At 39.8% G+C, this 26,510-nt stretch overlaps 1 protein-coding gene and 1 long non-coding RNA gene across 3 annotated transcripts in view; both read right to left on the bottom strand.

Annotated features, from left to right (window-relative positions):
• The window catches only part of SOX (sulfite oxidase), a 140,139-nt gene that overhangs the window by 75,927 nt on the left and 37,702 nt on the right, over nt 1–26,510 (bottom strand). The window lies entirely within an intron of this gene.
• LOC149566484 (uncharacterized) lies at nt 10,030–10,293 on the bottom strand. The gene is made up of 2 exons (XR_016361567.1): nt 10,159–10,293; nt 10,030–10,066 (listed from the first exon to the last, which is right to left on the bottom strand). It is a non-coding gene; the product is annotated as an uncharacterized LOC149566484 (long non-coding RNA).

A 26,510-nucleotide genomic window follows, 5' to 3' on the forward strand; every position in this document is an offset into this window, starting at 1 on the left:
GCAATGTAGTATAAGTTGAGCAACACAATGTATGTCGAGCTCCCTTAGTTTACTAAGCACCTTCATCGACCAAGCTCCTCGATCAATTCTACATCCAGGAACTACCCAATAACAACCGAGCATCACCTCTTCTTCGACTGAGTTCTCTAACTCCAAGGTCAAAACCACTCCAACGTGCAAGATCGCCTACTTCCCCAAGATGCTCCTGCATCAAATACCCCAGGTGCAAAAAGATGTTCTTAGAGGCTGGAAGAACATCTTACGGCATTCAACACATAAATCCTGAACTAGTTCTTCACATACATGTCCTCCAAGTTCTCAACTTGCACACTCTTCCCTTCCTTCCACCTCTACCACTCCTTTCTAGGAGCAGATTATTGTTTGCTTCACTTCTTCACATCCTTCTTCGGTGATCCACAAGTTTGTTTCCCACGCTGACCTCTAACCCTTTCAAAGTCCTTCAACTCAACTCGCCAACCAAAACGTAGATTCCTTTTACGGAGTTCTTCATTCTGCAAAGGAATCAGTGAAAACTTCCTGCCATCTTTCTCAATTGTAAATACATTCCTGACATAAACATGCATAGCTCTGCAACCATAATGCCAAGGTCTACCGAGCGATATGTGACAACTACTCATGTCCACAATATCACACAACACTTGATCCTTATATTGCCCAATTTGAAAATCAACAAGACACTGCTCCCTCACTTCCAAAGCATGTTCATCTTGTAACCAACCAATCCTATAATGACAAGGATGTCTCACTCTCTTCAAACCAAGTTTCTAAACCATCTCCTCGGCAACAAGGTTATTAACACTACCACCATCCACAATCACATTACAGATTTTACTAGCAAACTTACAATGAGCCCTGAACAAATTACTCCTTTGACAAGGATCCAATACCCTTTTACCAAACAATACTCGTTGAGCCAACAAGTTCTCTCCTTCCCTCTCAGGTTCATTGACCAAGTCTTCAGCCTCATTCACAACAACAGCTCTTCTATCACTGGTCTTCTGTGAACATTCATAAGCTCTATGTCCTCCTTCACCAAAACAAAAATAATTACCTCTACATGTCCTTCTCTTCAACTCAACAAGTTTTGGTTTATCTTCTGCACTCGGTTTATCCTTTGCCGAGTGATCCTACTTCTCCTTTCCACGAGAACTACCTTGATTTCTCCTCTTCAACTTTTCTTCTACCCTCAAAGCATACTGATAAGCATCCTCAACTAAAGCAACATTAAGCATACCAATCTCATCCTGAATATTGAATCTCAAGCCATTAATATATCTAGCAACCTTTCCTTATAGGCAACCCTATGTCTAGACTGAGTTGTTAACTTATAAAACTCCTCAGTGTAATCTTTCACAAACAAATCCTTTTGTTTCAAATTCCACAATCTCTTAAACAACTCAAGTTCATAATCATAATTCTTTCCACCATAAAGAAGCATGTTCCTTCAACTTAGTTTGTGCCTACTTCACTCTAAGCGGATCTCCAATATCCTCTAACTCAAAGAAGTCTTTTAATTCACCAATCTAATCAATTAGGTCTTCAAGATTCAAAATACCTGAGAAATTAGAAACATCCATCTTATGTTTCAACTTCAAGTGAACTCCAGATCTATCAAACTAACCAGTCCTATCTTCCATAGGTTTCTCCATGCGATCAGTTTTGTCTTCACCACTAGATCCAACAACTTCAAAGTCTTCAACAACTTCTTCATAACCATCTTCAGTACCCACATTCCTAGGTACACTAGCACTAGCTCTCATGATCTCATTCTTCATCAACTCCATCTCAGATCTGAAATCTGATCTAACCTTCTCTAAATTCCTAGTCTCCATAGCATCACAGAGATCGTCAATCTTCCTGGAGGTATCTTCCAAGATCTTCACAAACCCAAAGCAACAGATCACCACCCAGATCAACCTTCTGCTCCACAAGGTCAACCTTCAGCTCTAATATTCTCCAACCATCGCACCTGACATAGTACAAGGCAGGAGAATCCCCAAAGAAGATGCCCTAGCCCCCAACAAATAAACACACAATGGAATATAAACAATAACACAAAGATATAGATCTAGAATAACACCGATTCTCATAATAGAATCATAAGATATTCAACATACCCGATTGTAAAGCCTTCTAGGTTACGGCCAAATACAAAAGCAATTACAACAACAAAAATCTGCAAGACCTCGCAAGATCCAACTCCTAGCTACTTCAAATCTACAATCTGATAAAAAACCCCAAGAAGAATCTAAACATATGCTCGCAAGCCACCAAGCAACCTTCTTGTTCTCCAAGCCACACTTAGCTACTATCTCTACTATACTTCGCTCCTTGTTACATCCCAAATTTTTGACCTAATTTTAAACTTGTTCATAGTTGTTGAATTTAATGAATTATTCTTTCATGATCATGTGAAAATAGGTAGTTATTTATATACATTGTATTAACTATTAATGAAGATGGTCGTTAACCAATAATTGTTATTAGATGCTTAGCAGTTGTTTGATTTAAAATAACAATTAATATGTTTTTATGAATTATTATGAAATTATTATTATGGTATGTGTTTTTATGGGTGATTGCAGGAGAAGATGAAGAGGGGGGAGCATTGCTAAACGGGATCATCAGAGTGCGATGTTCGCTTATTTTAGTCATCAAGATCAGCAAGTATGATCTTAAACTTCCTTGGAAAGGATGCAACGACTTGATCACAGGAACATTTTTGGGACCACATAAGCTATTAAGAAAAATAATCTAAAAAAACATAAAATAATCTGATTTAAAATATAAAACATACCTCAAGAGATTTTTAATTGATCTTGACCATATTATTATAATAAATAATTACATATGTACATATAAATATAAAAATGGAATAGCACCAATAAATTATAATAACGTAATTTAAAGATGTCACCCCATTGATATACTTACACGAATGTATATAAGTATTTATTATATTAACAATTGAAACTATAGCCTTTCCAACTCTTCCTTCCAACCTTTTTATTTTTTTATGCTTTTTCCCCTCTTTTCTTATCGATTTAAGCACTTGGTAATTTGATATGATAAATGCTCTATAACCGGCGGAAGCCAAGAAGGCATGGTTCACCTTTAAATTGAAGTCGTGTATGAAGTCCGGCACCTTTTATATATTATCGTCTGCCTCGCCATATGATCACATTTCAATATTTGTATCAGCATTACCATCAACCTTCTATTGCTATTGTGTTCTTGTTCTTTAACATCTTCAGCATTCGAATCCACATAACCCCATGAGCCAAAGTTTTTTTTTATTTACTTCCAGTTTATGCATCCATTACAATAGTAATTCTGCCATAAGAACTCAGCCCTTGGAGTAAATCTGCATTGATATGTCTGCAACAAGGAAGAGTAGATTCTCATACGGATTGCAAGGATTCTGTTAGCCGACTGGATGATTCCGGCAGTGTTTTTTGTATTCTGTAGCCGATGGTCCGGCGGTGTTTCTGTACTCTGTAGCCGACGGTCCGGCGGTGTTTCTGTATTCTGTAGCCGACAGTCCGGCGGTGTTTCTGTATTTTGTAGCCAATGGTCCGGCAGTGTTTTTGTATGCTGTAGCCGACGTCGTCGGTAAATAGTTTGTAGCGGATAGAATAATTGTGGCCGACGGACTCCTTCAAGAAGGTTCGGCGGTAGTATTTATGTCCCGTCTGGGATCATTGTAAATCATCATTCATCTACTATTGCGAAGATAATTCTGCTGTCCTGTTCATTGTCTGTATGCGTTCATTTTCTTTACCTGTACGGTAAACATTTTTGTCTATTGTGTGAATGCTTTAATAAATCGTTTACCCTGTGCGGTAAACATTTGGCGCCGTTGCCTTATGAATCTGGAAGGTGGGAGAAATGAAGATTAATGCCAAATCAGCTTAAAAAGGATCAAAATAAGGCGAAGGGAAAAGATGGAATCCGTACTGCGCAAGAGAATTTAATTCTGGCACAACAAGCCGAACGCTGACGAAGATTCCAGAAGATTACCGACGGAAACCGAAGTGCGGAAGAATTGTTGGAGGAGACTCGACAGCGGGTGGAATTGGTGGAAGAAGCATGGGAGGAGTTCTTGAATTTGTGTTCGCCGAGGGAAGAAAATTCAGACGGGAGAGCATCAACTCGCACAGCTCGCAGTGCCGACGGAGCACAAGCATGGAGTGACCTCTTCGTCCAGAATAGACTTCCGCGGGAAACAATTTCAGAGGATCCTCCGTCTTCACCAAGGGTTGCAGCTGTCGACACCTCCGGCGTGGGAGTGCAGACCGCCGGTGTGGGAGTTCAGACTGCCGGTGTGGGAGTGCAGACCGCCGGTGGGGGAGTTCAGACTACCGATGTGGGAGTGCCGACCGCCGGTGTGGGAGTGCAGACCGCCGGTGTGGGAGTCCAGACTGCCGGTGTGGGAGTGCCAACCACTGTAGGAGTGCAGACCTCCAGAGTTATGGCGGGACCCAAAGAAAAATTACCGAAATTTGAAGGCAATGGTACAGTCGACCCCCTCCGACATTGTAAGACATGTGAGACGATCTGGCAGGCAAATGGAATCACAGATGCCGACGAATGGGCCAGGCAATTTTCGGCAACCCTACGGGGTGTCGCGATTGATTGGTTTTCGGATATGGATCCGCAGAAGCTGGATACATGGGATAACATTAAAAAGGAGTTCTTGGCGGAATTTAAACTCTTACAGGATGATAATGAAATTGTAGCGGATATTTTCAATACCAAGCAAGGGAAGCACGAAACTGTCCGTGTCTACGCCAAGAGATTGAAAGACTTAATAAACAAAATGGAAAGCAAGCCAGCAGACGGATTGTAGAAAATGTGGTTTGTGGACGGCCTACGCTCGAAGTTGCGGAGGAAAATGAAAATTGTACCACTGTCATCATATGCCGATGCTTATAACAGAGCACTCGACCTTGAAAGTGCGCAGAAGACAAAGAAGAAGAAAACCAGCTCCTCTGACTCTGATGATGACGAATCCGCTGGAGATGATAGCAGCAATGACGAAAGTAGTAACAAAAAGGTTCGTGCCTTACGGAAGGATATGGTTCGAATGATGAAGGAGTTTAAAAATATGCAGAAAGAGCCAAAAGGTAGTGAATTGTGGTGCACGGAATGTAAGACCGACGATCATACTAAAGGATCGTGTCTGAAGCACCAATTTTGTGACATCTGTCAGATCATGGGACACTCGACAAAAGACTGCCCCTTTAACATGAAAACAAGAGGATCTCCGTAGGTACTTCTCGCACAGGAGGCCTCCCTGTCAAGTAGTAACGGAAACCCGAATGCCGTCGGCACTACATCTGGAGGATACAGGAATAATCGGCGTGGACAAAATAACAACAATATTAATACCAATACAAGCAGAAGCCGGATTCAGTATGATGCAAACGGACGACCAATTATTCAGTGCAGAGCATGTAACTTGTGGGGACATTTTGCGCGGGAATGTCCAACAGCAAATAAACCTCAATTATTGTGCCGATGGTGCGGACCCGTCGATCACGATGACTCAAAATGTCCAAAATCCGGAGTGAATTTGATCACTGTTGGAGCCGATGAGGAAGAAGTTCTGGCAATTACACGGCAACAAGCAAAAGAATACCCGGACCCCACCGAAGAAAAGAAGAAATTTGCGGCAGCACGGGTGGAGGTTGGAAAAGTATCTCAAGCAGTAACTCCTCCGGACACCGCCGCCACTTCAGCAAGAAATTCCGCAGAACAAAACATAGTACGACAAATTTTTTCAAACGGAGGTTCAAGTAAAGGTAAGTGATTTGCTTCTCACCACGCCCCAACTTCGTTCTGCTCTTTCAAATATGGCAGGGGAATCAAGCCTAGAGAAGGGAAAGTTACCGGGAGAACCGAGTCGACGAAAAGAAAAGGAAATTGTTACGGGAGGAGAAGATCAGATGTTGTTGGCGCTGACATCCGGACGGCACCCTACAGTTGTCGAGATGGGGATACTTGGACATGTTCTCACAGACACCATAGTGGACGGAGGGTCCGGCGTAAATGTTTTGCCAGAAGAAACTTGGAGGAAACTTGGACAGCCAACATTGTGGCCTCCAAGGTTTCAGCTATTGACCGCCAACCAACATGGAATTAAACCACTGGGTATCCTCATGGCACAGCCGGTAACCATTGGCACCCAGCCGTTCCTCATGGATTTCGTAGTGATTCCATTGAAAAAGAAAGGCTATGATGCCATCCTGGGCCGCGGGTGGCTTATCGAAGCAAGAGCTCGACACGACTGGAAGAATACTTTATCCCTAGAAAGTAAAGGCCGCCGATTCGTCATTGATCTACATACCCAAATGGTAGGGGAAGAGGCTCTGTCGTCAAATTCTGAGGGAGAGGAGGATGAAGGTAGACAATGGATGGAACAGGATCAGGAGGGTGTTCTCCGATTGGACGGAGGAATAATGGATGACGACTTGGATTCCGTCAACAGTCTCTATCACTGGCAAATGGGGGACTATGAATTATTTCACAGCTGTAATGTTCTGTCAATTGAGAATGAATATCCAAAGGAGTTTACTGAAGTAAAGGAGCGGGAGGCACCGTTGGATGTTACACCCGCCCATGCATTCAGTAAAGGACAAACAATCAAGTACAACGAAGCTCCACTGCAAACAATGAATTTGGGGGACGAGGCAGAGCTGAAGAACATACTAGTCGGAGATAATTGGGATCCAGTACTCAAGGCTGCGGCATTCAAGATATTTATGGACAAGGATGTGTTTGCATGGACATACAAGGACCTCAAAGGAGTACCGCCGGAATTGTGTGTACACCGCATCCCGCTAGTAGACGGAGCTGTACCTGTACGGAAGCGACCGTACAAGATGAATAAGAACTATGCCGCACGGGTTACGGAGGAAATCAACCGGATGCTGGAAGCCGGCATTATCTTCAAGGTACAGACCAGTGAATGGGTGTCACCAATAGTCATTTCCTTGAAGAAGGATACTGTTCAGATCCGGATATGCGTTGATTTCAGATGCCTGAATGCAGTAACAATCAAAGATCCTTTTCCGATTCCATTCACAGATAGCATTCTGGAGGAGGTCGCTGGACATGAAATCTACTCTTTTATGGATGGGTTCTCTGGATATAATCAGATTTCTATAGCGGAGGAGGATAAGTTGAAGACAACGTTTGTTGTTGAAGATGGGGTCTACGCGTACAATCGGATGCCTTTTGGGTTGTGTAATGCACCGGCCACATTCCAGTGGATTATACTGCATATCTTCGACAAGATGTCTGTGGGAAATTTCAAGGCCTTCTTGGATGATTGGTCAATATTTAGCACAGAGGACGGACACCTGGCAGCACTTGGTGAGTGTATGGAGAGATGTCGCAAGGCTCGGCTAGAATTGAACCCCAAGAAGTGCCGATTCATGGTTCCACAGGGCAGACTGCTCGGACACATTGTCTATAAGGAAGGATTAAAGACGGATCCCGACAAGGTGAGAGTCATTCTGGAAATGCAGCCATCTACTAATGTCACGGAGGTAAAATCTTTTTTCGGGCATATAGGTTATTATCGGAGATTTATTAAAAATTTTGCCAAAGTGTCCCAACCGTTAGATAAGCTAACGTGCAAGGAAGAAGCATTTAGATGGGAGAAAGAGCAGGATGAGGCATTTGAGTACGACTGGCTACGGCACCCATCCTGGCATATCCAGATTGGAATAAAGAATTTCATGTTCATGTGGATGCCTCCAATTATGCGATCGACGCAACCCTGGCACAGACTGGTAATCACGGATTGGATCATCCAATATACTTTGCCAGCCGATTGCTATCAAAGGCCGAGCAGAACTACAACACAACTGAAAGAGAAGCTTTGGGAATGGTTTATGCTGTGCAAAAATTCCGTCATTATTTGCTTGCTACACCGTTTGTGTTTTATGTTGATCACCAGGCCCTGTTGTACATGATTAACAAACCCGTCATCCAAGGGAGGATCAGCCGATGGTTGCTACTGTTGCAAGAATTTACTTTCAAAATCATTGTCCGGCCAGGAAAGAAACACGTCAGTGCCAACCACCTGTCACGAATCAAAACAGGGGAACCAACGGATGGTGTGAATGACGACTTCCCTGACGCAAAGCTATTTCAGATTGGGGTACTGCCAGAATGGTACAGGAATATTGGCGAATACCTCTCAACAGGACAGTTTCCCATGAGGATGTCACCAAATGATAAGCGCAAGTTGATAATCAGGAGTCGTACATTTCAATTAATCAATGGGTTGCTCTACAAAATGGGGATGGATCATATTCTTCGACGGTGTGTGTTGGAAAAAGAGATACCGCAGGTGTTAAAAGCACATGAGGGTCCCGCAGGAGGACACATGAGGCCTGACACCACTGCACAGAAGATATTGCTCGCAGGACTCTGGTGGCCGATGGTGTACAATGATGCACGGGAATGGGTCGTCGGATGTGACACTTGCCAACGGGCTGGGAAGCCGCTGAAGAGAGATTTCATGCCACTTCAACCCTCTCATGCGCAGGAACTTTTTGAGCAGTGGGGACTAGATTTCATTGGACCACTAAGGGTGAGCAAGACTCAAAGGTGTCGCTAAATCATTGTTGCAACGGAGTACCTGACCAAGTGGGTGGAGGCCCGTGCGCTACCAGATAACTCGGTCGTCAGTACCGCGAAATTTATTTATGAACGGATCATCACAAGATATGGAATCCCGTTACAATTAACAAGTGATAGGGGAGGTCATTTTGTTAATCATGTTATTCGACTGCTCACCACTCAGTTCAAGATTTATCATTCACTGTCGAGTCCGTACTATCCAAGAGCAAACGGGCAGGCAGAGGCCACCAATAAAATTCTGGTATCCATCATCTACAAATCCTGCCCGGTGGAAGGTGCTGATTGGGAAGAGAACTTACCTGCTGCCCTCTGGGCGTACTACACAGCATACAAAGTGACGATCGGGCACACACCATTCCAGTTAATGTTTGGACAGGAAGCAGTGGTCCTCGCAGAATTCATGATTCCAAGTCTCCGAATAGCGTTGGAAAACAAACTCGATGATGACAGAAGCTTATAGGAGCGATTGAATAATTTGAATAAACTGGAGGAAAAACGGTTGTTGGCACAGTGGTCAACTGAAGTGGCACAGAACAGGCGCAAGTTGTGGCATGATAAGCATCTCAAACGTAGCAGATTCCAGTCGGGACAGTTAGTATTGAAGTATGATGGCCGTAATGAAATCAAGCCAGGAAAATTCAAAGTGCGATGTGTTGGACCATATCAGATCCGAGAAATTGGCAACAATGGAGCAATCAAACTGACAACCTTGTACGGACAGGAGATGACTCAGTTAGTTAACGGATCCAAGTTGAAACCATATCGTGCAAGGCAGTTCTCGCCGTCATTGAATCCGCCATCGTCGTCAGTACAGTATTCCCTGGTGGCGACGTCATCCAGAGGTGCCACTGTTGATTGATGTATTCGATTGTGAAAATTAAATTTAAAAAATTTTAACAAAAAAAATTGCAAAAAATAAAAAATAAAAAAAAAATTTAAAAATTATTAATAAAAAAAAAAAAAAAAAAGTCCCACGGGCCCCGCGGACAGGAAGGCCCTCGGGACTGCCTGTCCGCGGGCAAGAGAACCCCGCGGAATGTAAAGCCCCCGCACGGTAAGCTTACTCCGGCGAGAAAGAAGAAAGGACTACCAGCTTAAGTGCCTCCGGCAGGATAGAGAAGGAAGAGCTTCCGCGGGCAACTAACGGTCTGCGGGAGAAGAAGATAAAGCCCCATGGGCTCTAAAACAATCACGTCCCCGTCACACAACCGCGGGTAGGAGAAGAATGGGTCGCAGGTGTTAGCATTTTCGCAACTCCAATTGCCTCCTCTAGCCAAACTTCTCTGCGGGTGGTATATGTTCCCTTGGTAATACCTTCCAAACCTGCAACTACCTTTCGGACTTTTCTCTTGCTTTTCTCGTCTTCGATGGAGGATTTCAGCACTATTTTCTACAAGTTCAAACACAGAGATTATCAATTAGCTTCACATCAATGACTGCAGAAATTAGATATTCTCATTTAACGCAGCAATTTGAAGTTACCTTCATTTTGATCTATCCCTTGATCTCTCAGCCGTCAAAATTGGGATTCTACCAAAATGGAAGATACTTTGAAATAAGAGGATTTGGGTTGTGTGCAGTATGAAATAATTGAGAGAGAAATTCGGGGAAGGAAATTTATAACAATTATGCACAGATAGTATTTCAGCTTCTTGGTCAGATTATTCCGAAATTGCAGGAACTTCAAAAAAAGGAGGGCTCAAGGTTGCACGGATGCATTAAGAAGGGTCTGCGAAAGGTTTGGTTGATGCATACTACGGCATGTTCAGATTTTCTTGTTAATGTGGCAGTAGTGACAGAAATGACTCACATTGATGAATTGATAGACTTACTGTACGCTATGAAGCTCTTCCGCGGCTAGTTTTTTTCTCTCCCACGGATGCTTTTGCGCGGGGTGTTTTTTTTCTCCCGCAGATGGTTATTTAGCTAGCACTTCATTTGTTCGGCTTGCATGCAATAGAAGGAACAATATATTATATAAGGAGAACTAAATCATTTTTTTGCATGGAGTCAACGGGCAAGCGGAAGCCGTGGAAAAGTCAGTTGGCAGCAAATATGGAGAAGAATTCAAGAGTTTTGGCATCGGGAATTCGAGTTGCAGGCCCCTCCGGTTCCAGTAGCAAGAAACAGAAGACCAAGGAAGAACTCAATTATCTCACCGTCCAGTTTGAGAGTCTTAGTGGAAGCGAATGCCGGAAGTGGTGGTAGGAGACCCCGGAGGCAGACCAGAGTAAACAGATTTTGATGCGGGCACAGGTACATTGGGCTATTCAGCTTCCCATCTTTTCCATTCGGATGTTCGAATCAGTATTGCGCACCATGATAGAGACATATAGTGTCCAGAGCAGAACAAGTACATTCTTGTACAAAAAGCAGCGGATGACGGTGTCCTTTAAACCGAGAGATTTCACCAGGGTCTTCGGCATTCCTGGCCCCGGCAGGAAGAAAGTGGAAATAAAGAATCATAAACTGTCACAGGAACGGAAGGAGCATTGGATAGCTCTAGTATGCAGGGACCTTACACCCATGGAGAGGGAGACAGCAGTTCAGGGGACAAGGTGCAGAGGGCTTCGCAGAGACTTTATTCGAGAGGGTCATTGGCGTTGTATCATGGACGTCATCAAGAGCAGGTTGACAGGTGCCACCCGAGCTTCAAATATCGCATTGCCGCAGATTGTGTTTATGAATGGTATCATGCAGGGAGTGGTATATGATTGGGCCTCAGTGCTTGCCGACAAGATGGAGGAATTCATGACACTTTAGCACCGAACATTTTTCATGCCGCACCATGCCATCGGGTTGTTTCTAGAGGCTGCAGCTAGCCAGATTCCAATGGATGGCTTTGAGGCTCCTCCAAGGGGCAAGTTGGCAGATGAGGAGCCTCCCATATTCTACTGGCACCACTTAGATACAGGTGGGTCAGCAGCAAGTCACAAGAAAGTACTCCGCGAATTGGCCCCTTCCGGAGAGATAGATAGCGGACAGGAGGGCACTTCGATGAGTGACGGGGCTGAATCCGTAGAAGAGGAAAGCACATCGGCTGAAGTTGACGGTGAGACAGCAGGTGGTGGGCCCACATTCTTTTCCCCACCTCAACTGTCAACTTCAGCGCACTTGACTACCTCTTCGACAATCATTCCGGCCTTTGGTCAGCGCCATGCCCCGGTTCTTATGACTCCTCCAGCGGAGGCAGATGTCCCACGGACAGTGACGGAAGTGGTTCCACAGACAGTGACAGATGCCGTCCCACGAATAGTTGCCGAGTCATTGCCGACGGCTGTCGCGGAGGTGATTCCAGTTGCACCAGCAGATGTCACCGTCGCAGTCACACCGAGAGCACAGTCACCACCACCACAGTCTGAGCCGCAGGTTCGGTTGAAGGTCATTGATTGTGATGCAATGGTCACCGTTTCATCATCTTTTTTAGCAGAGGCTGAGTCAGCCCAGCCAGTACCGGAGATGAACATGGAGCTTGCACAGGTCGACCAACCGGAGGTGATGGATAGAGCTAGTGAGTTTCTGAGGCAGCAGTTCCGACTCACTCCGGCGAAGCGGGGTCCCTCCATTCAGTCTCCTAAGCATTCAGGAACATGGCCAGCGGAACCAGAGCCTCAGCTTCAGGAGGAGGGAATGCCACATGCCGTGGTTACGCCAACAGCAGAGACAGCGGCACCGGATGTGGGCATGGCTCCCACTGACGAGGAGGAAAACAGTGATCCAAAATGGTCATTGGAGGCCTTCGCCAAGGAGGACTATGGGTCAAATGAGGACAGGTGTCGGGATTACCTTAGGACTATGAAATCTGCATTGAAGAAGGGCCACGATGTGGCAATTCAGGCCCTGACTCGGCAGAGGGAGTGGCACTTGATCAGAGTATATATCCGTGGGATTTGTCCTCGGCGATTTCAGACTTGCTTTATAGACAGGGGCTGGCCGGCAATGGAGACAGCTGAGATGCTGGCAGATTGGGCCACTGAGCCGGAATTGGGACCCAGTGACACTCCTATGATGAAGCTGGCACATGAGATTGTGGGACTGTACAAAGATGTTTACTACGGTCGTCAACGTGCGGAGGTGAACAGGGTTGCAGCAGAGCGATCATTGGCAGCTGAGACTGAGGCTAGACAAAAGCTAGTCGCCGACTTGGCCGACCAGCAGGCAGCATGGGCCACAAAGCAGGCAGCACTACTAGCAGATTTGGCAGCAGCGGTGCAGGAGGACTTGGCTAAGCAAGGTACGGAGGCAGCGGTTTGAGATAAGGATGCGGCTGAGCACGAGATGCAGTTAGCCAGGACGCAGGCCATGGACGCGGCACTTCTTCTAAAGGAGGCCGTCGAAGTCAACTCTTAGATTCAGACAGATCTCCGCATCAGGACAGAGCAGGTGTATGAGTTACGTCGCCAGCAGCACAATTCTGGGACGCCCCCTTCTCGCTAGTTTTTCCTGTAGTCTATAAGTTGTCTCCTAATTTTGTGAGTCGTCAGGAGACGACTGTTTTTTTGGGGGCGATGGTGTTAGCCAACTGGATGATTCCGGCAGTGTTTTTTGTATTCTGTAGCCGACGGTCCAGCGGTGTTTCTGTACTTTGTAGCCGACGGTCCGGCGGTGTTTCTGTATTCTGTAGCCGACAGTTCGACGATGTTTCTGTATTTTGTAGCCGACGGTCCGGTGGTGTTTTTGTATGTTGTAGCCGACGTCGTCGGTAAATAGTTTGTAGCGGATAGAATAATTGTGGCCGACGGACTCCTTCGGGAAGGTTTAGCGGTAGTATTTACGTCCCGTCTAGGATCATTGTAAATCATCATTCATCTACTATTGCGAAGATAATTCTACTGTCGTGTTCATTGTCTGTATGCGTTCATTTTCTTTACCTGTACGGTAAACATTTTTGTCTATTGTGTGAATGCTTTAATAAACCGTTTACCCTGTATGGTAAACAGATTCAAACATATCGAGTACTTACATCAGGTCATATTTGACATCTCAGTATTATTTTATTATTTTCCAAAGCAGCCAGTTAGACGTCTAAGATTTTATCATTTCAGATTGATTTTTCAAGATTCAATATGAGTTGCTACTTGTTCAATGTCCTTATTATCAGTCTTTCTTCTTAAACTTCCATTATTCAATTGGATACAACCCATATGTAAATGTCTTAAAGAATATTAAAATCTGAACTGGTAATACTATCCAATGAGTGATGTTGATCTCAAGAATATGTTTTATGATGTCGCAAATTGTGATAAAAGATATTAAAAGCAGAGTGCTCATAACTTTTCCAAAACACCTGGGATTCACCAGCAATGTAGCCATGAAATGGTGAAGCGGTGTAAAAAGGGCAAAGTGCTCATAATCTTTTAGGCACCTGGGAATCACCAGCTATGAAGCCACGTATGGTGAAGAGGTGAAATGAACCTTCAAGGAAATAGAAAAGAAATCAGACATGAATAACTTAAATAATGAAATACTTAATAGCTCATGCTTTTCCCTGTAATGGAACCTGTTGTCAGGTCGAGCGGTGGTGATCGGATCGATGAACCCATCAGAAAATCCTTGGCCAAGGTAGTTTATAGGCATATGTGTCATCTAATGATCATTTGATGTCAGTAGCGCCAATTATGTAAGCATGTCCAATCTATAACTGAGTGGACACTCAAACACCAAGATGCTCAGGTGGTTGGACTGAAGAACATCCCAATCTCAAGGTAGGAAGGGTCATTCTAATATAATAGAATGTATGGGGATAAGTATGGTCTGAGGTTGGAAAGTTAAGCCTATGTCAATGCTTCTCCTCTCACCAATGCCAAGGCTTGCACAACCAGCTAAAAGATCCTCCGATGATGCTTGTATGTTTCTTTCTTTCTTCTTAAGCATTTACTTTACTTGTTAATCAGTTGATCATGAATACAGTTATGATAGCTAGTCGTTAATCTATTTATTTCAGCTGAACATGATTATAGTTAGGAATAGTAAATCGTTGATCTAGTTATTTCCATTGAATATGATTACAGTTATTTTATGTTGATCATGAATACAGTTATGATAAGTAGTCATTAATCTATTTGTTTCAACTGACCATGAATTATAATTATGAATAGTTAATCGTTGATCTTGAATATGATTATAGTTATTCTCTATTAATTGTTAAAAGTAGTTAATGTCATGTGAAAAGGATTCAATTATCTATATAAATGCTGGGAGTTTTTAGTTTAAAACATCTTTGATTTAGATATGAAAATCCATTTGTTACGTATGGTATCAAAGCATTGCGTTCAACTCTGAACTTAGGGCATACTACCTTCCATGTAAACCTGAAAAAATTCTTAGAATGATTGTACAGGATGCAAGTACGTAAAACACCCCACAAGAAGGCTCGACATCCCATCTTCCCCTATTTAATTAAAAACATGCCTAAATACGACTATACTCGCTACTCCATGCCTAAAGATAACGAAACTCTAAACCAGGCATTGCAACGAATGAAGAAAGAAAGAGTCAAGTGGACCCCTACAAATAAAGCAGCATATAGGAACAAGTTGATTCAAAACTGGAATGCTCGACAGGATAACTTTCTTTTGCATTTCCACAGATCCTGGCTGGTACGAGATATGTACCAATCTGAGCCAAAATTAAATGTTGAAAAGCAAAAATAAATATTATGATGTAAACATCCTCAATAGAGGAGACTTTTGTAAATAAGCTGCTATAAGTGCAGCAGCAAAGTATTAAATTAATCGATTAGATTTATTTAATTCATGTGTTTCATGCATTCACAAACTCTTTCTATTGTGGAAATACTTAAACATGTATGAATTCAATAAATTGAAGCAAATGTTGTAAAATTAACAGGTGAATCCAATAAACAAATAAAATGAACAGCAACGAGAATGTTACAGGTCAGGGCATAGTCCGTGAAAACATTCAACCATCCAATGACTTGTTACTTCAGATTTTGCAAGAAATGCAACTGAAGTTGGAAAACATGAACGAGATGGCAGCCCAGATGGGGCATAACCATGAGGAAACACAATCATCACCTCCTTTTAGAACAGAGACAGAAGTCTTCGGATATAACAAGAGAACCTCTTCACCCAAACAAACCGAAAAACAAAAGAAACAAGAAATAGTGACTGATCTGTCAGCAGATATTAAGAAAATCAAACCACCTAAGTTTGTCAGTTCTAAGTCCAGAGAGGATGCACAGGCTTGGCTAACTGAAATGGAACAGTATTTTTAAATTAGGAACTTTTCTGAAACCTCAAAAGCGGTTTGAAGAATATATCATTTTACTGGAGAAGCTGCAACCTGGTGGGCAAACATCAAAGTTGAGCAAAACTTTAAAACCACTGAGATTACTTGGGAAAAGTTTGTAACCATTTTTAGAAATTGCTGGCTGCCCCAAACATTTTATGATCAGAAACTTCTAAATTTCCAGAATTTAAAGCAAAGAGATATGACAGTACATAAGTACTAGGAGAAATTTACCTGACTATTTAAGTATGTACCACCATATCAACAAAATATAAATCTAAAGGTGAAAAAATTCATTATGGGTCCAAACAATAGAATAGAAGGAATAGTTGATGTTCTCACTCTTCGAACTATGGAGGAAGCTCTAGAGAAGGTTGTTCGGCAAGAATACAAAATCAAGAAAGATGACTCCATCCGCGACAGTAAAAAGAAAACAAATTGGAATACGGAGAGTGCTGATTCTAGAACTCAAAAAAGACAGTTTAAGGATTTCAAGTACAGCAAGCCAAAACCAAAGAGAAATGGATTTAAGGAAACTAAAAGTAATTTTAGTGCAAGTAAAAATAATAAGAGTAATGAAAGGAAGGGACCACTTTCAGGATGCTACACTTGTGGAAGAGATCATTTTGCTAATAAATGCCCCATCAAACCCAACACCAATTAGCCACAAAGACCACCTCTTCCACAACAACAAGAAGTTTATCAGCAAAAGATCCATGCAGCCCTAGATAATAGGCAAGTAGAATAGCAAATAGGCCCAATTGAAACTTTAGGTAAGATCTATAGGAACTCTATCTAATTGATACTAGAGCATCTGAATGTTTTATATTACCTAGATTGTTCAGTAGATTTTCAAAGAGATCTAGTTTTATGGCAAAACCATAGACAGTCGAATATGCAAACCAGTCAAGGGCTAAGGTAGAGCAGTGTCTGTTTGAGGCTCAGGTTGACTTCCCAAACTTCTCAACAGAATTAAACTTGTATGTAGCACCTGTTGGTCTTACAACATTATCATAGGCATTAATTGGTTCAGTGAGCATAAGGCCAAGGTGCATTGTCTTGCCAAAAGTGTAAATTGTTTGGATGATCGAGGTAGGCCAACAAGCATTATAGGGATTAAACATGAAATTAAATCAAAACAGATATCTGCCATGCAACTTAAGAAATATGGACGAAAAGGCTATGAGATCTTTGCAGTCAAGGTTGAGAACATGAGAGAACCTAAAAACACCACATATGGAGATGACTACAGTTTTGAAGATGGGGAAATCAAAGAAAAATTAAAGGAATCTTTTGAAGAAAAATATCCTTTTCTAAAGAATTATCAAAATGTGTTTCCTAAAGAACTCCCCGGTCTACCACCTTCCCAAGCCTTTGATTTCACCATAGCTTTGATACCAAGAGCAGAATCCATTTCTCGAGCACCATATAGAATGACTGCCACAAAATTAATGGAGTTGCAAATACAATTACAAGACATGTTAGACAAGAAACTGATCCGGCCCAATGTTTCACCATGGGGAGCCCCAATGTTGTTTGTCAGGAAGAAGGACAGAACCATGAGATTATGCATAGATTATAGAATGCTCAATAAGGTTACCATCAAGAACAAGTATCCACTTCCTAGATGACTTTTTTTATCAGATGAAGGGCGTGACAGTGTTTTCAAAAATTGATTTGAGGTCAGGATACCACCAGCTTCGTATCAAGGATGAAGGTATTCACAAAATTGCATTCAGAACTAAGTATGGACATTACGAATTTACAGTGTTGCCATTTGGGTTAACCAATGCCATAGCAGCTTTTATGAATTTAATAAACAGCATATTTCAAGATTGCTTGGATCAATTTGTGCTGATCTTTATAGATGATATTCTAATCTATTCAAAGAACGAGGAAGAACATCAAAAACATTTGGAAACAATTTTACAAAGGTTAAAAGATCATAAATTATATGGAAAATTGTCTAAATGTGTCATCTATCAAAAGGAAATTCAGTATTTAGGATACATTATATCCACTCAAGGCATAGCCATAGATCCATCAAAAATTAAAACAATTAAGGAATGGCCTATACCTAAAAATGTGTCAAAAGTTAGAAGTTTTGTGGGATTAGCAGGATTTTATAGAAAATTTGTCAGGAACTTCTCTTAGATAGCTTATTTGATCACATCACTTTAGAGAAAAAGAAAGAAGTTTGTCTGGACAGAAAAATGTCAATCAGCGTTTGAATATTTGAAAGAAAAACTAACTACAACACCCATACTAAAAGTACCTAATCCCCAAAAGCAATTCGTAGTTATAACAGATGCATCAGGAGAGGGTTTAGGAGGTGTGCTAATGCAAGACAAACAGGTAATTGCATATGAATCTAAGAAATTGAAAAATTATGAATAGAATTACGCACCTCACAATCTGGAATTAGCAGCTATTGTACATGCTCTTCAGATGTGGAGACATTACTTGATCAAAAAACCTTTTGAACTTCGATCCAATCATCACGGTCTAAAATATATCTTCACACAATCAAATCTAAATGCTAGACAAAGAAGATGGCTCGAATTTTTAGCAAACTATGGATTCAACATAAGATATGTTAAAGGCAAGGAAAACCAAATAGGCTAATGCCCTAAGTAGGAGAAGACACATTTCTGCAATGGCTACTATAAACTTCAGACTAAAAGACCAGATTTTACAACATCTAGAAATCAGCCTAGCTCTTATCAGGGACCCACAGGATTCTAAGTATTCAAAATTTAGTTTAGAAGAGGATGCATTGCTAAGATATCATAACAGGATTTATATACCCAACAACCCTGAACTCCAAAGAATGATTCTAGAAGAATCTCATTCCGCTTCATATTTAGGACACCCTGGGGTAACTAAAATGCTATTTGATATCAAACCCCTATATGTTAGGAAAGGAATGAAAAAGGAGATAACAGAATTTGTCACAAGTTGTTTAGAATGCCAGAGAGTAAAGGTAGAACATCAATACCCAACAGGTCTTTTACACACTAATGAGGTAACCAAGTGGAAGTGGCAGATAGTTTCCACGGACTTTGTACAAGGGTTACCTATGACACGGAAACGACACAATACCATTCTGGTAGTAGTTGATAGATTGACAAAAGTTGCTCATTTTATACCAAGGAATCTAATTGATAGAGGACCAAAAATTGCTCATAAATTCATAAAAGAAACTTTCAGATTGCATGGAATCCCAGAGAAAATTATTTCAAACAAGGATGCTAGGGTAACTTCCAAATTTTGGCAATCATTATTTTCAGCGTTGAGTACTAAACTAAACATCAGTTTAGCTTACCATCTTCAGACAGATGGTCAGACGGAAAGAGTAAATTAGGTATTAGAAGATCTTCTAAGAGCATATTGTATGGATTGACAATACCAATGGGAAACATACTTACCCTTGGTGGAATTTGCGTATAACAATTCCTACCAGTCCACCATTAAAATGGCTCTCTTTGAGGCTTTGTATGGTCACAAATGTAGAACTCCTATGAGTTGGAATCGCTTGGAAAATAGAATCATTGTTGGTCCTGAAATGCTTAAGGAAATGGAAGAACAGATAATCCAAATTCATCAAAAATTGAAGGAAGCTAATGACAGACAAAAAAGCTATGTAGATGCAAAAAGAATACCTAGAGAATTCTTAGTGGGAGAAAAAGTACTATTAAGTGTAAAACCTCGGAAGAGTACTATCAAGTTTGGTAAGAATGCCAAGTTAGCCCCGAGGTATGTGGGACCCTTTGAAATACTATAAGTTGTGAACCCAGTAGCTTACAGAATTGCTTTACCACCAACCCTTGCCAGGATGCATGATGTCTTCCATGTGTCATATCTTAAGAAATACATTACGCATCATGATCATATAATTGATTGGAAACTATTACAAGTGCAAGAACTAAGGGTGGTAGAGGTAGGACCACTCAGAATACTCGAAGTGCATAAGCTACACTCGTGAAATCGAGAGGTGACACAATGCAAGGTCCAATGGGATCAATATGCAGAGCATAATGCCACTTGGGAAGATTATCATGAAATTTTCCAAAAATTCCCTCTTTTCTCTAGGGTTGGAAACTGAACATTTCTTTTCTTTCCTTAATATAAAACTGATTAAGTATTATTTAAAGTTTTGTTGTAATGTTCATCAAGGACGATTAAAAATCTAAGGGGAAGGGTATGTTACATCCCAAATTTTTGACCTAATCTTAAACTTGTTCATAATCGTTGGATTTAACGAATTATTCTTTCATGATCATGTGAAAATAAATAGTTATTTATATACGTTGTATTAACTGTTAATGAAGATGGTCATTAACCAATAACTATTATTAGGTGATTAGCAGTTGTTTGATTTAAAATAACGATTAATATGTTTTTATGAATTATTATGAAATTATTATTATGGCGGAAGTGTTTTTATGGGTGATTGCAGGAGAAATGAAGAGGAGGGAAGCATTGTTAAACGGGATTGTCGGAACGAAATGTTCCCTTAGTTCATTCATCAGGATCAACAGGTATGATCTTAAACTTCCTTGGAAAGGACGCAATGACTTGATCACAGGATACATTTTTGGGACCGCATGAATGAGCTATTAAGAAAAATAATCTAAAAAAACATAAAATAATCTAATTTAAAATATAAAATATACCTCAAGAAATTTTTAATTGATCTTCATTATATATTATAATAAATACTTACGTATATATAAATATAAAAATGGAATGGCACCAATAAATTATAATAACGTAATTTAAAGATGTCACCCCATTGATATACTTACATAAACATATATAAGTATATATTATAATAACAATTAAAACTATAGTCTTTCCAACTCTTCCAACCTTTTTATTTTTTATTTTATTTTTTCCCTCTCTTTTCTTATCGATTTAAACACTTGGTAATTCGATATGACAAATGCTCTATAATCGGCGAAAGCCAAGAAGCCATGGTTCACCTTTAAACTGAAGCCATGTATGAAGTCTAGCAACTTTTATATATTATCATCTGCCTTGCCGTAGGATCACATTTCAATATTTGCATCAGCATTACCATCAATCTTCCATTGCTACTACATTCTTTTTCTTTAACATCTTCAGCATTCGAATCCACATAACCCCATAAGCCAAAGTTTCTTTTTATTTACTTCCATTTTATGTATCCATTACAACAATAATTCTGCCGTAGGAACTCAGCCCTTGGAGTAAATCTGCATTGATACGTCTGCAACAAGGAAGAGTAAATTCCAATGCGGATTGCAAGGATTCAAACATATCCAGTGTTCACATTAGGTCATGTTATGACATCTTAGTATTATTTTATTATTTTTCCAAAGCAGCCAGTTAGGCGTTTAAGATTTTATCATTTCAGATTTATTTTTCAAGATTCAATATGAGGTGCTACTTGTTCAATGTCCTTAATATCAGTCTTTCTTCTTAAACTTGCATAATTCAATTGGATACAACCCATATATAAATGTCTTAAAGAACATTAAAATCTGAATTGGAAATACTATCTAATGAATGATGCTGATCTCAAGAATATGTTTTCTGATGTCGCAATTTGTGATAAAAGATATAAAAAGCAGAATGCTCATAACTTTTCCAAAACACCTGGGATTCACCGGCAATGTAGCCATGAAATGGTGAACAGGTGTAAAAAGGGCAGAGTGCTCATAATCTTTTAAGCACCTGGTAATCACCGGCTATAAAGCCACATATGGTGAAGAGGTGAAATGAACCTGCAAGGAAACAGAGAAGAAATCAAACATGAATAACTTAAATAATTAAATACTTAATAGCTCATGCTTTTCCCTGTAATAGAACCTGTTGTCAAGTCGAGTGGTGGTGATTGGGTTGATGAACCTATCGGAAAATCCTTGGCCAAGGTACTTTATAGGCATATGTGCCATCTAATGACAACTTAATGTCAGTAGCACCAGTAATGTAAGTATGTCTGTTTCATAACTGAGTGGACACTCAAAACACCAAGATGCTCAGGTGGTTGGACTAAAGAACATCCCAAGCTTGATCCTGAGATAGGGAGGGTCATTCTAATATAATAAAATGTGTGGAGATAAATATGGTCCGAGGTTGGGAGGTTAAGCCTATGTCAATGCTTCTCCTCTCACCAATGCCAAGGCTTGCACAACCAATTAAAAGATCCTCCGATGATGCTTGTATGTTCATTTCTCTCTTGTTAAGCATTTACTTTACTTTTTAATCAGTTGATCATGAATACAGTTATGATAGCTAGTCATTAATCTATTTATTTCAGCTGAACATGATTACAGTTAGAAATAGTTAATCATTGGTCTAGTTATTTCCGTTGAATATAATTACAGTTATTTTCTATTGATCATGAATACAATTATGATAGTTAGTCATTAATCTATTTGTTTCAGCTAACCATGAATTACAGTTATGAATAGTTAATCGTTGATCTTGAATATGATTACAGTTATTCTCTGTTAATTGTTAAAAGTAGTTAATGTCATGTGATAAGGATTCAGTTATCTATAAACGCTGGGAGTTTTTAGTTTAAAACATCTTTGATTTAGATATGAAAATCCATTTGTTACACTTCTCAGCTACTTCATCTTCTCCATACTAAATGATAATGATTCAAGACTCCACGAGACCCTCTTACTTATACCCAACTAAGCCACAAGTAGGCCTAGCAAGTTACAAATTAAATAAACTCTTACATTAAATACATATTTGAGCCACGAGTTGTCCTGCAACAGATATTAAATACAAAATGTCTTAGTTGGCTAACAACAACCATTAAATGCACCTAGGATAAAGATCCTAGGCCCAAATAAGTCCACATACATCTCAAGATTGATCCACATCACGATCACACGCTACGTGCATTTAATGCACCAAGTCAGCCAAGCAAATCTGCAAGAATACCAATCAACACGCCAAATTACCGAGTATCAGCAAAACTCCAAGCATCGTCGAGCAATAATACATGTCGAGCAACGTAGTATAAGCTGAGCAACACAGTGTATGTCGAGCTCCCTTAGTTGACCGAGCACCTTCAGCAACCAAGCTCCTCAGTCAATACTACATCCAAGAACTACCCAATAACAACTGAGCATCACCTCTTCTTCAACTAAGATCTCCAACTCCAAGGTCAATACCACTCCAACATGGGATTGCCTACTTCCCCTAGATGCTCCTGCATCACATTCCACAAGAGAAATCTCCAACGTGATCTCTGCTATATAATATTCCCAAAGGAACTTTCAAATGGAAGATGATCAATAGATCTAAGGTAAACGATGTCACTGGAGCATTTTGGCAAGAGATCAGAGAATAGTATTTCAAAAGAATTACAAAGCACTTCTTTAAAACCAGAAAGTAACAAATGTTCCATTTATCTTATAATATTACCAGATCAAATCACTGTAACTCTTTGAATTCACAAGACTGTACAAAGGGAAAATCTTTGAGACCATTTTTGCAACTGTGAAAAAGGCATTATTTTTCTAACATTGAAGATCCTGTTTGTATTCTGTGGTATTTTCTAAACAGTGGTTGGCTTACAGTTCAGTTGCAGGGTGAAAAACAACAGTAAATTTTGAATGTTTGATTTGTTGCACAAAGTATTTTAGTTTCTGCACAGCAAGCTTAGTGGCTATGCAAACAAAAGTAGGCAGTTTTATTCCCTTTCATGTAGCTTTATGTTTATTGTTCTTGATGGAAGAAGTTGTCATTGATGTCATAGGATTTTTATAAGTATAAACAAAACTATAAGCATCATCAATGTCAAAGGAACAAAAAGCCGAAGACATATTTGGAAGAGTCATGAATCCAATGAAGGAACTAAAATGAGTAGCTTAGAAGTGGCATTTTAATGATTAAGAGTTGACCATGATGTAAGCTACAAATCATAACAATCATGACAGCCACTTATGTCATAAAGAATTTATAGAAAAAGTAGAATGATTTATTTGAGATGATAAGAAGTAAGCTATATTAATATAGCAAATTCAGTGATAATGAGGATATGAATATGCATGAAAGGATTTGAGGAACATATGAATAGAGGTATACAGCAATAAGACTACAATCATTAAAATCATAATGAAGGAATGACTTCATGAACAAACACAGGCAGTGAGAGACATTAAAGTTTGAAGACATACAACAGTAATATATAGAATATGGCATATTTGAGACAACGTATCATGGAGCAAGGCTTAGGAATCAAGACAAAAGAATGTAATTAATAAAAAGCATAAACAGAGAGCAGACAGTAGCATTGAACCTGTAGAACACCATGAAGTAGAAATAGTGTTTGCACAAAAGAAAAATGCCATCAAGCAAACGGAAGTCTAAAAGAAGAGTGTATTACAGTTTAGACGGTGATAATGATACTGAAGAAATTATATGTCACAATTACTTTAACACAAGTTAGACGGAAAGAAGATGGAGCCCAATAAAAGATATAGCACGGATGAATACACTCAGCGATCATTTGATACCTAAATAGCATAGCTGATATGAACAAAAGACAACGATTAGTAAATATATTAAGCAATATGAAGGGTCCCCATGTCAGTATGCAGAATAAGAATGTTCAGAGATTGATTGATAAAAAATTACATGTCTCCATTTCTGATTCAACGCCAATAAGAAAATGAACTACAAAGTATTTAAATTAAAGAACATCAGGAAGAAGGCAATGAGAATACGAGCAGCATAAAAAGCATTAGCTAGCTATCCGAATGAGAAGCAACAGTTTTTGGAAGATGCAGCGATCTTGTACGAGTGTAATTATTACTTATGACAACGATGAACTAGGAGTTTATTGACTATCAACATAAATGATTGCAAGTTTGTTGAAACGAGCATTTGAGTAAAGATGAAACTATGGTGATTTATGTAAAGTATACAGTGCGATTAAAATTGTATATAATAAAGTGAGATAAGTATTTGACGGCAAAAAATTGAAGGCCCATTCCCCAGATACGAGGATACGAGTGAAAGACGTGACATGTTAGTTTTAAAGGTCTGCTACAAATGTATTCACATTGCCATATTTTTGGTATATGTTTTCCAAATGGCAGCGACCTCTTATATATATAAGTGAGTAAAGAATAGACATGTCCCTTCTTCATGGGACATGTCTATTTGTTAACATAATTACAATATTATAATTATATATATATATATATATATATGCTACAATTTATCCAAGTGAAGCTACAAAACATCAACACTCCCTCTTAGCTAGGGAGGATAAACACAGGAAATGTATTACGCCATTGGTAATATTAAGTATAACAAAAAAAACATATCTTTGATCAAATGATATCTATCATTTTGATATCACAATTTACATTACGAGTATTGGCCTCTCAGAATATCAAAGATATTCACCAAGTACTCAAAAGGTTTTGATATCACACCTGATATCAAGAGTATTGGCCTCCTAGAATATCGACATCCAATATTCACCAAGTACTCAAATAAGGTGTGATATCACATTTGACGTCACGAGTATTGATCTCCTAGAATATCATAAGATATCACCAATTACTCAAAATAGGGTTTGATATCACATATGATATCAAGAGTATTGGCCTCCCAAAATATCAAAGATATTCACCAAATACTCCAAGTGATAATCTCCGAGAATGTTGAGATACAAGACATTCACCATTTACTCAATTTATTTGATCTCATAATACAAGCTATTGTAAGATCGTTACCTTACAATAACTTCTACAAATACAAGTGACATCATTTGGAAGTCGTCGCTTCCTCATGATGTACACAGGGGGTAGGCCCATTAAAATCACATGGTCACAATGTATATTCATAAATCACAGTCCTCTTGACTAGAACAATTTAATGATCACTGGAGAATACATTACAACATGATTTACTCCCTCTTAATCAATATGATCAAGATCACCGAAGGTTGACTGAATCATATCATCTATATGCTCCCTCTCTTCAAGGTTACTTGAAATATCAACCTCCCCCTGAGGAAAAGATCAAGGCACATAACTGTTATGGTATAATAAATAAGAGAGAAACTACAATGAATAGACAATTATAATGCTCAAGAAAAATAAATACTTATCAACATACTTGATTGTCCTCACCATTGCTTAGTGTGAAAATTATACATAGGACACTAAATTTCTTTCACCTTTCTCAATACCCACCTTTAATGGGTCGGTGCTTAATGCCACTAATGCCTTCATTTTATAATTGTCAACATTCTCTGTGAGCCACTTTCATGAAATATCGTGCTCAATTCTTAACTATGCCTTAGTGATGTATCGGTTATGTGCACATATCTCAATATAGTGCCTCGTAAACTTTGTCTTTCAAGTCCTCAAAGACCTTTTTATTATGCCTAATATAATATTTGACTTGTACAGTCAATGCTCCGAGAGACATTAATTAAAGTGTTCAAGGTTCAATCAAACCTATCGCCCTTTTATTTATTTATTTTTCTTTGGACTACAGCACTTTTACATTGATAGTTGTACGCTCTTCCACATAGGTTGCTTTAAATGATAACCTCTAAA

The sequence above is a fragment of the Cupressus sempervirens genome, chromosome 3 (genome assembly GCF_028749045.1).
Source record: "Cupressus sempervirens isolate cs-2001-9-10 chromosome 3, ASM2874904v1, whole genome shotgun sequence".
NCBI classification, from domain to species: domain Eukaryota; kingdom Viridiplantae; phylum Streptophyta; class Pinopsida; order Cupressales; family Cupressaceae; genus Cupressus; species Cupressus sempervirens.